A 12,929-nucleotide genomic window follows, 5' to 3' on the forward strand; every position below is an offset into this window, starting at 1 on the left:
CTCATCCACAGACTCAAAGAACAAATTAACTCCTTTAAGCTGTGGCAAATGGGAATTCTCTGTGAAGTTAATTGATACTGGGGTGGGGGGCCAGGGGGATCCTGCAGGAAGGCTGAGCTCTGTGAGCTGACAGTCTACTTTCTCACATGTGAAGGCTGGGCTCTATTAGCATTAATAGGTGTTACATGGGCATAATTAGGCCACAGATTCTCGTAGCCTCTTTTGACTCAGACAAGGCTGGAAATCAGATTCAAGGAGACAAGGCTCATCTTCCTGGCTGCAAGCATTCCTAGAAATGCAAGCAAAGTGCTCCCCAGTTATGGGTGTCAATGTGAGTCTGGATCATTAACATGTACAGAATTGCCAAATCTCACACTCATCCATTGAGGCTGGTTTTTGCCTTCTATCCCCTTCTATTAGAATGATTCCTGAGTTCTGGTCAATCTTCCTTCTCCCTGTTAAGTGAGCAATGGGCCGAGACAGAGTTAAGAGGAAGATGGCAGGAGGTCATGGTACCAAATAATACAAGTAATAGTTACTCTCAAATAATGAATTTTCCACATACCGGGCAGGCGGTGAAGTGCTCCACGCATGTCACCCCACACCACCCAGCAGCCCCATTGCAGCAGACATTACATTTACTCAGGAAACTGAGGGATTGAGAGATTTAAGCCACTTGCCTGAGTCACACAGCTAGAGAGGTGGTACGATTTCAACCAGGTCAACTGGGCCCTTAGGCACTAAGCATGAATGTGTGTTGCAGCTAGGGTCAGAGCAAGAAGCAAAAAAACCTCTTTCAGCTGCAGGTGTGGCTTCCGAAGCACCTAGCTGAGGAGGTCCCTTCCTGTAACATCATACTTTCCTCAGATGTGGTGCAGAATGACTTCGATTGGGACTAATGATTTCCAGTGGAATTCCCTGTGTCTAAGCCAGGCTTTCTCAGTCTTGGCACTGCTGGCTTATGGAGCTGGCTAATTCTTTGTTGACTGAGTGTAGGGGGATGACGTTTTGTGCACTGTAGGAGGTTTAGTGGCACCCTGATCTCTACCTACTAGAAGCCTGCAGTGTCCTGCCCCCCAGTTATTACAACCAAAAACATCTCCAAACTTCGAAGTGTTCCCTGGGTGGGAAAAATCACCACCCCTAGTAACCACCCCCACCCATCTCTTTTGAGAATCATCCATCTAGATAGACTACTCTGTTTCCCCTGGAGTAGTGTTTGTGTATGTGTGTGTACTTTAGGCAAAGGGAATTTCCCCCCTCATCTTTTTACCTAGGATCCATTATTCAAGCATAAAGAAAGAAAAAGGGTGAGTTATTCTAGTCTGTTTCCTCTCCTCTCTCATTTCCAGCTATGAGCTCAATCTGCTCCCCAAAGTAAAGACTGAACTGGACTTTTCTGCCTTTTAAAATTGGCACATTTGATTTCAAAGGCAGCCATTGGGAAGTCTGCTGCTGCCAGGATGAGAAACCCTAGCAAGGTATGAGCTGCTCACTGCTAGGCAGTAGAGTCACTGCCAGGGATGCTGTCACCAAAAGCACAGTGTCAGAATCAGAAACAAATCCCTGCAGGTGTCCTTGGACTGATAACACCCTCGGGGCAGGGGGGCAGATTTGAGTGGGTTGGATAAATGACTTGAAGAAGCAAGAATACACAAGAATCCCTCAGACTTAGCACAGATGAGAGTCAAGGATTTATTCCAAGTAAAGGCCCAGAGAACAGAAATGCACAGAGGTACAGTCTCTACTCTGCTGGGCAAGAAGCAAAACGAATGAGTATTTTCCTCTATTCCTTGTGCATAGGAAAAATAAGAGAGAAAAGAGGAGACAGGGTCTGAATAATCTGCAAGGCAGAGCACTATAATCCTTGGGTAACAAAGAGTTGAGAAAGGCAATTTTCTAGGAGAGAAAGAATGGGAGAAATATGCCTGCTTGAGCTAAATGGATGGGGGAATTCTGGATGACATTTTTAAGCCATTAAAAGTTTTTGCACCAAGGAAAACACTAGGTGTTTTCTTAGTGACTTTGAAGTGGAAGACCCAGACTTTATCTTCTAAATGGTGCCCTGACTGTTTGCTCAGCCTGATTTGTGATAGCTGCCCCTCAGAGATGTGTCATGGTCTGATTTTGATTTGGGGTGGGCAGGCTGAAGGAGATTCCTGGCAGAACAGGACCGGGAATGATCACAGATCACACACACACACAAACACACACATATATATACACACACACACACACACCGAGCTATCTGGGTGCTCAAGGTAATGCTGGTAGAAAACTGGGGAGAGTGAAACTTATTGGTGGAAACTATTCTAGGTTAAACAATCAAACACACAACAAACCAAGCTACGTTGAAATTTTATGCAACTTTGGGCTCATGACCTTTTGATTTTCACATTGATTCCAGAGTGGAAACAGGTCCTATTTCAAGATTAGAGTGTTTTGTTGTCCACCTTTTCTGATGCATTCAGTGATGATTCCAAAACCACCAAATGCTCTTGGCAAGTAATACCCTCTTTCCTACTTAATTCATACTATGCAATTAAGACACGTATCATCCATATGCTTCAGATAATGTGCTCTTAACTCACTAAGGTGCTATTTACTATACCAAGAGTGATTTGATGTCAGGGATATCTTCAGAAATTTTCAGAGGAGATATAATCTACTTTTTCTTTTGTCTCAGCAGGAGGCTAGACTCAGGGCTGAGAAGAGGCAGTGTAGGACAGATACAAGTTCTAACTACAGGAGAGCTCATGAGTATGGTACCTCACCCAGATATAAGATGAGGAGTCTGGGTTTCCTTAGCTTAGGGGTCCTTAAACTTAGTGAACCTATGAGTTTTCTGGGGACATGTGTTTGAAATGTTGATTGCTAAGTCTGAGCCCTGAGAGATTCTGTTTGTGGGTGTGGAATGTGGCCCAAGAATGTGCATGATTGACAAGCATCCTGGATGAACGTAGTGTAGGTGATCCCTGGAATACTCAGATTGATGGAGTGGATAGTTTACTGTTTACATGGAGAAATAAGACTCCCCAAAGCTAGCTTCAGGCTGCTTGTACTAGGAAGTGGGGTTTTAGTTATGTTAGTTTTCCGCTGCTCTGGGAGGCACTTTACTTACAGACAGAGGAGGGGAGGTGATGGTCGGTGCAGAATCGCTCCTAAGTCTCATATGACCACTAGAACACTGTGGGAGGGAGATGCTAAAGAAGTTTTGCCAAGTGGCCAGGTAGGAAGGTCAAGGATCTAGCCGTGAGACAAGATATTTAGAAGGGTTATGTTTATTAAAAAAGAGGTCAAAACAGTATATTTTGTTGATGGCAGACAAAGGAAATCAGGATTTAAATACAGATCATTTAAAAAAAACTGCCTATATGTCCAATTCTGGAGGTGTGGTAACACCCATTCAATTGAATATTAAGGCAGTCATTAAAAATGATGGTTCCAAAAGCCACAAAATAAGCTAAAGACAGAATGCAAATGAAGAAATGCAGGCCACAAACTATTCACTATGTTTACAACCAAGTTAGAGAAAAATAATGAACTAATACATAGGGAAGAAACTTGAAAATTCATGAAAATATGAACACTGGTCAAGTGGTGAGATTTGGGGGATATTTTCTCTATTTCTAGCTTTTTCCAGAATTTTTCTTTTCTGTGTTTTCCTTACTCTCCATATTTTAAAAAATAAATGGCTTGAGTTTTAAAGCCATTTCCAAGTGGATAGAGCTTTCTCATTTCCCTTTATGAGATTAATAAATTCAAAAGTTCCAAGAGAAATGTTCATACATTCTTAAAGAAATTCACTGTATAAAATCTTGCACCAGTCTGAGGAACCCATCACGACACACCATGCCCCAACCCCACCACTGCTGGCCTCCACCCTGGACCTATTTTCCAGTGTTGCCTTTTCAGTAATAAAGTGAATAAAATCAGCAATCTTTTCTGCCTGTCAGCAGCCATGGTTACTGACTTGGGTATAGATGACTGCTCAAGCCCAAGGAGGTTATAAATAAGCCTTTCAGACAGTTATCAAAAACCAGGACACTGGAAAAATTTCTCTGGGCCCAGAAAATGTCAGTGAGACTACAACATTGTAGCAGGGCTACATGGCCTGCTCTGGGCTGAGCTCTCTTCCAACTGCCCACTGATCCCCTGTTCTCCCACCTTGCTCTGACATTGTCCTCGGCTTCCCACATGCCAGAAAAGCAAAGCGAAAAAAGAAAGGAGTGACAGATTCTCCTGGGACTTTCACTCTGCTGGTTTTCTTCTGGCCCCTGGTCTGTGAGCTAGGGGTGATGTTCAGATGAAATGCCAACAACAGGGCACAGCTTCCTTGGGAATCCATGGGACCAGTCAGAAGGTGCTCCTTAGGATGTACTAAACATTGAGTGAGAAGGCTGGGCTCCATCCAATCTCTCCCTTCAAAATATCTCCTCATAGCCTGAAACCCCTATATTAAAATCACCACAGGCCACACCCCAAAGACCAGAGCTTTGTCTCCAGAAAACCATAGCTAACATACATAATGGGTGTTTGATGTTAACTTCAAATATGGTGGGGCTTTTAGAGGAAGGGATCAGATAAAAATGTCAGTCCTGGATGGATGGGATACCTATGGTGCAGGAACAGATGCCTGTGGTTTCACCTCCTTGCAGTGTAATCCCTCTTCCTTTGAAAACATGACCTTGATTTCCCTTTGAACATCTTCCTTCTCCATTGTCAGTCCTGAAGTTTTGATGGGTTTGACCTCATTGCCTCATTCCTGGGATGGGACAAGACTCAGGCCTGACCTGTCGGAGCTATCATTCTCCTGGCCACAGTGGTTTGTTTAAGAATTGTTGGATGCCCAAAGTCAGGCAAATGAGACTCAATTCTGGTACTCTTGGTGACACTACTAGGGAGATCAATTCTTTTTCCCCTTCACCTGATGCTGATGGACGTTGGCCTGCAGTGACTGACAGCCATCCTGGCTATCCCTGGGAAGAGGCTGCCTGAGAATGAAACCAGTGTACAGGGAAAAAGAACTGAGAGACAGAAAGAAACCAAGTCCTGATGACATCATTTGGGCCCCTGGAACTAAAGATCTGTGAAGTTTGAAGTTACTTGATCAAAAAATGTTTGTTTACACCCATTGGAGTTAGAATTCTGACACTTCCAAACAAAAGAGTTCTGCAATACTAATGAACAAAGGCAATCTCTATGCATTTCCCAAGTGTATCCTAGGCTGGCCCTCCAGTCAATGGATAGGACTCCAGGTGAGCTCTAGGTTTTAAAATCTGTGATTCCAGACTGGACCACACATCTTCCCCAGTGACGGGAATGAACAAAAAGATCTGGGCCACACAATTCATGAGCACATCTGAGGTGTGGCCCATCAAGTAATGGGTGCCGGCCGGCTAGGAGGTTTTACTCAATTATTTAAATAAAGAAATTGGGTTAGAGTATGGTTATCCAAGTTATGCAGAAGAATAGTAGACCTGTCCCTTCCTTAAATTAAATATAGAAACGTTTTTCATTACAAGGATTGAAAAACATTTCAGACATTCTTGGTAAACTCAGTGGTTCCAGTTGTTGCTTTATATCCTCATGTTGTTGTTTTCTGGTTCTTTCTCAGTTTACCAGCAACGGTGAAAAATTACCTTGTTACCTTGTGGTATTGCACAACTAAGGTTCCCTTGCCAAGGTGTGTAGATGAGGTGTGTAAATGGCATGGCCTTGACAAAACAATGCAACACTGATCAAAGAAGGCAGGAAACCCTTTCAGATTCCTGCTCCGTGTCTCCAATTATTCAGGCCAATAACACATGTGCTTGTAGTTGATGCTGGCCTGAGTAAAAAATCACAGAGTAGGCAAACCTTTATCTATTGCTAATTTTTTCATATCTATTTTTCTTCTGTCTCCCAGGACCCACTCCCCTTGGGACACTGTAAACCTCTGCCAATTTCCTCTCCTAAGTCACTGTCTATCCATCCTCTTATTTTGGACTTTGTCATTAACCTTCACCTCTAGCCTGGGCTACAAAGCCCCAAATTGCCTCCTAACAGGTCTCTCTGCATCAGCAGTTGCCCTTTTCCAATCAATTCCCCACACAGCAGCTGAAGCCATCTTTTCAAAATGCAAATTGGATCATGTCACCTCCCTCACTGCAGGGCCTGACATTTTAAGGGCTTTCCATTGCCCTTATTAGAAAGGCCTATACCCTTAATATAACCCTAAATGGTTCTGCACCATCTGGCCCTTGCTTTCCTTCCCAGTCTTATTACTCTATGTGCTCACCCAGCCATGGGACCTTCTGTCAACTCTTCATATATTCCTACCACAGGGCCTTTGCACATGCTGCTCCTGCTACCTGGAATGCCCCCTTCCCTTATCCCTGAAGCACCACTTTTTCAGGATGTCTTTTGACTCAGCCACATCCCTCTTTGTAAGCCCTTGCAGCCTCACACTTACTTATATCATAAAATTGGATGGTTACTGTCTATCAACTTCACTAGACTGTGAGGTACAAGAGGGCAAGGCCCATGTCCAATTCAGCTCAGCACTACATTCCCAGCACCTTGCAAAGGTAGCACCTACAAATACTAATACAACCAGTATTCAATGAGCACTTACAGGGTGTTAGACACTGTTCTAAATTCTTAATGTGAACTCACTCATTTAATTCACATTATAACCCTGAAAAAGTAGGGTCATTCCATTTCAAAGATGAGGATAGTGAGGTACAGAATAGACCAATCAGTTGCCCAAGGTCACAGAGCTATTAAACTAGAAGTCCAATTTCCAGCTCTGGCATACTGGTCTACAGCCCATACTCTCATACTATTCTGCTGTAACTCACAGGGTAGGTACTCATATCATATTTGCTGAGTGAATCAAAAAACAAACAGAAATGTTCTTTCCCCTTCCCTCACTCCCATCCTTACGTGGAGGTACTTCCTATAGGACCCAGCTCTCTATGACCAACCACCCCTGACAGAATGTGGCTGATCCTCAAGGAATGGTCAAGTTCCCAGCCTTGTCATTCCACACCAGCATCCTTCACCAGGGACCAGCTCACAGTTTCTGGTTGTCCTGTGGTGTGGCCTGTGCCTAAGGCAGCCAGTTCCAATTCCAGCTCCAGTATACACCTGGTCCCATTGTGTGACTTGAGCCCTGACCTCTAATTTGCAACGAATGCCTTTGTCCCCCACTCTGCCCTTGGTGTCTCTTGCCCAGGCACCAGCCCCTAGACCATCTCTGCTTGTCTGCCTTGTCTTTCCTACCTCTGACCTTGGCACATCATCTTGGACTGCCACCTCTGACTTCTGTCATTCACAGCTGTGCTCTCATGCTTCTCTTTAGCATTGTCAGAGTCAAACAGACAAATCAACAAGCCAGCTGCCACAGGACAGAATATGCCTATCCCTTCAGCTAAAGCCACTGTGTAAATCTTCTGACTGTGATTACGACCCTTCTTGTGAGGAATATCAGGCAAGTTAAGTGCATGGCTTTGCAGTAGATCACACCTGGGATCAAGTCCTGGCCATCAAGTCCTGGCCATCTGTGGTGACTATAAAAAGGTTACTTCTATGAACCTTACTGTACCCATCTATAAAATAGGTATAATGATCAGATTTATCTCACAGCATTTAAAGAGGTATTCTACATGAAGCCATTAGCATGTCAGGTCATAGCCACTGGTCTATTATGATTATCATTGGTTACAATCAACATCAGCAGCAGCAGTACATTTACCATGGTCATTCACATCGGCTGTAGCATAGTGTTGAAGGGCACAAGCTCTGGAGCTAGAAGGCCCAAGTTTAAATCTTGCTCTTCTACTTCCAAGCAATGTGGCCTTGGGCTACTCAGCCTCTCAGTGTCTTATGTATACCATTTGTAAAATGGAGTAACAACTGTGTCTGCCTCATAGGGTTCTTGTGAGGATTGAGTGAGTTTAGTTTATGGAAAGTGCTTAGAAAAATTCCAGTCCATATAAACACTCAATGTTAGTTGTTCTTGATGTTGTTATTATTTCTACTTCAATGCTATGATTACACAGGCTGCAAGCTGCTTTAGAGGCATGTTTAGGGACTGGCAAAGTTAAAGCGCTTCTGCAAGGCTCCTGCATTGCGGTGGTATAAATGGTGGCTGTGCCTGCCTGACTCACTCTGTGTGAGCATAAGGGATGAATTGTGTTTTCCAAGGAGAAGGGACTGTACACTCCCAGTTCTAGACACATTGGGAGGGGCCAAAGCCCAGATCTGAGGCTGACAAGCCACTGGAGCTATCCGTTTTTTCAGATCTGTTCTGAGGAAAAATGCTGCCCACAGAAAGATCACACTTCATGCCAGATTAAACACTACAGACTTATTCAATAATATAAGTTACTGACCATGGAAGAAAAAAGAATCCATCATCTTGAAATCTAGCTTTATCTGAAAGATCAAAGTGCTTTCACTAAGCCTTTTATGGCACGTACCTGGTATTCAGACTGTGATTCTGGGATTTAAATATATGCAGATAGTTTAGAATGCTATTAAAAAAAAAACTACTGAATTTTCTAGCAAAATTCAAATGTTAACAGTGAGGGACAGCAGCAAAAACACCAACTTTCCAAGTCTATTCCTTGGTGTATGTGTGTGCAGTGTAGGATGTGAAAGGCTATTTAGGGTCTGCTCCAATGAGGAATGATGAAGCTGTGCTTAGAATATTAGCCACCATCTTTCTTCGACACTGTCGTATCTGACAGAACCACAGAACACACTTTCTTTAATTCCCTGTTTTTCATGGTTTTCTCAAGCTGGTTAGGAAAAAAATAAGCCTGCAGGAGTATTTTCCTTTATTTTTTTTTTTTGACAAATTCTTGCTCTGTCAAAAGGCTGGAGTGCAGTGGTGTGATCCTGGCTCACTGAAACTTCCGCCTCCTGGGTTCAAGTGATTCTTGTGCCTCAGCCTCCCAAGAAGCTGGAACTACAACTACAAACATCCACCACCATGCCTGGCTAATTTTTGTATTTTTAGTAGAGACGGGGTTTTGCCATGTTGGCGAGGCTGGTCTTTAACTTCTGGCCTCAAGTGATCCGCCTGCCTTGGCCTCCCAAAATGTTGGGATTACAGGTGTGAGCCACTACGCCTCGCCCATGCAGGAGTATTTTCAAATCTAAAATGCAAACCTGCACAGCTGGTGGATGGTGGGAGAAGTTAGTAGCCACAACAGGCTTAGGGGCCGAAACTATGAATCAGTGTGTTTGGGAGGAGAAAGAATTAATAAAAAGTAGCAGGTAACCATTATAGAAGGTCATATGTGTCAAAGACTATATTAATGATTTTAAATGCATTTATCATTTAACGCTCACCAAAGCTATACAAAGGAAATCGGAACACCTTTATCCATTTGTTCACAAAATTCCATGGATGAGGAAATTGAGTTTTGCAGAGTTTAAGTGACTTGTTCAAGGCCACACAACTCCTAAATGATGAAGGTTTGATCTCATCCCAGCAAGTGTGACTCCAGAACTGGTAATCCTAACCATTAATTAATTAGAAAGACAAAAAATCAGGGCTCCTGTAAGAACTTCAGAGACTAATGATGGTTTAATATCGTGCCCATCTTATCAGTTCACCCTGTCATCTGCACCTTCTAGCAGGGTCACCACTAGCCACAGGAGGCTACTGAAATTTAAATGAATTAAAATTAAATAAAATTTAAACTTCAGGCCATTGCTGTTGAGTACTTAAAATGTGTCTAGTGCAACTAATGGCCTGAAATTTTAATTTCATTTAATTTTAATTCATTTAAATTTCCACAGCCCCATATGGCTGCCATATTAGACAGTGTTGATCTCAGGAGTTTTTTTCCCTCAGTTTTATCAGATATGGTCAGGGTTGCTTCCTAAAAATCTGAGGCAAACGGGCATTAGTTGCTTTGCCCAAGGATCCTAGAAAATCACGAGAGTTAATCTCCCTTGATGTCTTCTTTAGGAATGGAAACCGCGTCCACTCCCTCCTTAGGAATGGAAACTGAGTGTCTTCCTCACTTGCTCTTTCCAACATTCTTCAACCTCTAGCCCTACTGATTTCCTCATGAGCCACAAGGTGAGGATGATACAGTCAGAGCAGACAAACCCAGGCACATCTCCCCTCAGACAATGGTGCACATCAGCCTCAGCAGAGATCTGCTTAACATGCAGATTCCTGGGCCCCACCTCTGTAGAGTTCTGATGCAAGGAGTTAGGGGGAGGCCCAGGAGCCTATGTTTGAATCAAGCACCCCCATGATTCTAAGGCAGGTGGTCTAGCTTTCAGAAACTCTGCTTCAGAGGCTGAAGTATATATTTATCTGCTGTCCTCTTAAATAATTATAGCACATAAATCTTTTGAGAATAACATAACCTGGGCTGGAAGCCAGGCAGTCATCACTCTGCGCTAATTGCTCACTTCTAAGACATGAGGCAAGGCGCTTAGTCACCAAGGCCTCATTTTTTTTTTTTTTTTTTCCATCTGAAACATGGGGATGAGGATATCTACTCTTTGTTCTGGGACAAATAGGAACACAGATGTGGACATATTTGAGGAGGATAGAAAGTAAAACCCACTGCATGGACAAGCTACAATTCAGAACCTCGTTTTGTTTGTCCAGCAGAGTTGAAATAGATTTCATATTTTAAAAAGTCCACATTTTAACTTCTCAGGAAAAACTGGAAGATCTGACAGGATGGGGCTCATATTAGATTGGCAGCCTGGTGTGATTAAGAGCAAGGTTCTGGAATCATATGCACAGGTTCAAATCCCTGCTCTACCACTCTACAAGCTGAGTGACTTTGGATGAGTCCCTCAATCTCTCCATTTCTCAGTTTCTTCAACTCTGAAATGAGAATCATAACAATATTCCTCCCTCACAGTGTTATGACAATATAATTAAGCAAGCTAATATTTATAACATGCTTAGAACAATGTTTGACACATTGCAAGAGCTATATAAGGGTTAGGTGGATACATAAATATCCCAGCACATGGCAACAAGCAGCTGGAGCTGAGCAGTGGTCGTCCCCTTCAAATGGGGTTAACATTATCACAGTCTCTATCCAGACACCATCGACTATGGAATCCTTGCTGTAAGGGGCAAACATATGTCTCCCTCCTCTGGTACCTTGCCCACAAAGGGGCAGATATACTTAGAGCATCTTGGAGCACTACTCTTCTCAAGCTGTCAGTGGTGAAGGACCAGTTTCTTTTTATTTTCAATCCCTTGTGGACTGACATATGGCCCTGATGAGCATGTCTGAGACACAGCACAAAGCACAAAGAGCTCAGTATATGAGTTCTATAACACCCTGATTGGTCTATACCCTCATCAATAAGACAAGCCTGCTGAATACGCACTTGGATGTCACCACAACATCGAACTGCTGTAAGAGTTTCTAAACACTTTTAGTTTCAGTACTAATCTCGCTGCTGATGGGTGATAGTTCTCAGCGAGTGTTATCCTCAGATTCTGCTTTAAGTAGCACCATCACAGAGAAAATCTACAGTACTATTTTTTCCCACATTTAAAAATATTTTAAAAATAATATTTAAAATATTAAATAAATAATATTAAAAAAATTTTTTTTAGAGTCAGGTTGTCACTCTGCTGCCCAGGCTGGAGTGCAGAGGTGGGATCATTGCTTAGTGCAGCCTCAACTCCCTGGGCTCAAGTGATCCTCCTGCTTTAGTCTCCTAAGTAGCTGGGACTATGATCATGTGCCACCAAGTCCAGCTAATTTTTATATATATATAAAAAATATACTTGTGTATATTTTATTATATATATTAATTATATATTGCATATATGTAATATATGTATTGCATATATGTAATATATATGCAATAGGTTCAGAACCGTCTCAGAAGCTGTCATGGATGCTTTGGTGCCCCAAGCAGCACCAGGTTGGGGCAACTGGGCTCCAGGTGCTCTGCATACTACCATCAGCTCACAGCTACACCTTCTCCACCTTCACATGGTATGAGGGGCAAACAAGTTCCCTTGGGCCTCTTTTATAAGGGCATTAATCCCATGTATGAGGTCCCCACTTTCACAACATAGTCGTCTCCCAAAAGGCCCCATCTCCTAATGCCATCACCTTGGGATTTAGGATCTTAACTTAGGAATTTTGGGGAAAACATTCAAACCCTAGCATTCTCTTTCTTTAATGCTGCCTTTGGCCAACAGGAGCTGCCTTGCCCCAAGCCCACATCCACAGTCTCATCCCCTTGCTACTCCTCAGCAGCCCAAAGCTGATGACCAACTGACATGATGGTACAAAACATCAGCCCCTTTGTCACAAGAAGCAATTGGCTCTATAGTGCAACTCATCTATCAGAGTCCCCTGTGGGATCAGGCAGAAGCCAGATGCCAGTGGAGACACTGTTTCTCACTTGGCTCCTCCCCGTGCCCTGTCCTCCTCCTCTCACCCTCCTTCTGCTGGGAGCACTCCCTCAATACATCACAGGCATCTGGACCTGTCTCAGGTTTTGTTTACAGGGAAGCCCATCAAAGACAGAAGCCATCCCAAACTTGGGTTTACCTTCCTCAGCAGCCGATTGGAAGAGGGCACATGGCAGAAACAACATTAAAATCCTGAGGACCAGGCCGGGCATGGTGGCTCATGCCTGTTATCCCAGCACTTTGGGAGGCTGAGGCGGGTGGATCATGAGGTCAGGAGATCGAGACCATCCTGGCTAACATGGTGAAACCCCAAGTCTACTAAAAATGCAAAAAATTAGCCAGGCATGGTGGCGGGAGCCTGTAGTCCCAGCTACTTGGGAGGCTGAGGAAGGAGAATGGCATGAACGCAGGAGGCGGAGCTTACAGTGAGCCAAGATTGCACCACTGCACTCCAGCCTGGGCAACAGAGTGAGATTCCATTTAAAAAAAAAAAAAAAAAAAATTCTGAGGACCAGCA

General features: G+C 43.5%; 1 protein-coding gene across 6 annotated transcripts in view; it reads right to left on the reverse strand.

The window, feature by feature from the left end:
- Positions 1–12,929, reverse strand: part of PRICKLE2 (prickle planar cell polarity protein 2) — a 353,291-nt gene that overhangs the window by 40,325 nt on the left and 300,037 nt on the right. The window lies entirely within an intron of this gene.

This window comes from Macaca fascicularis, chromosome 2, assembly GCF_037993035.2.
Source record: "Macaca fascicularis isolate 582-1 chromosome 2, T2T-MFA8v1.1".
In the NCBI taxonomy this organism is placed as follows: domain Eukaryota; kingdom Metazoa; phylum Chordata; class Mammalia; order Primates; family Cercopithecidae; genus Macaca; species Macaca fascicularis.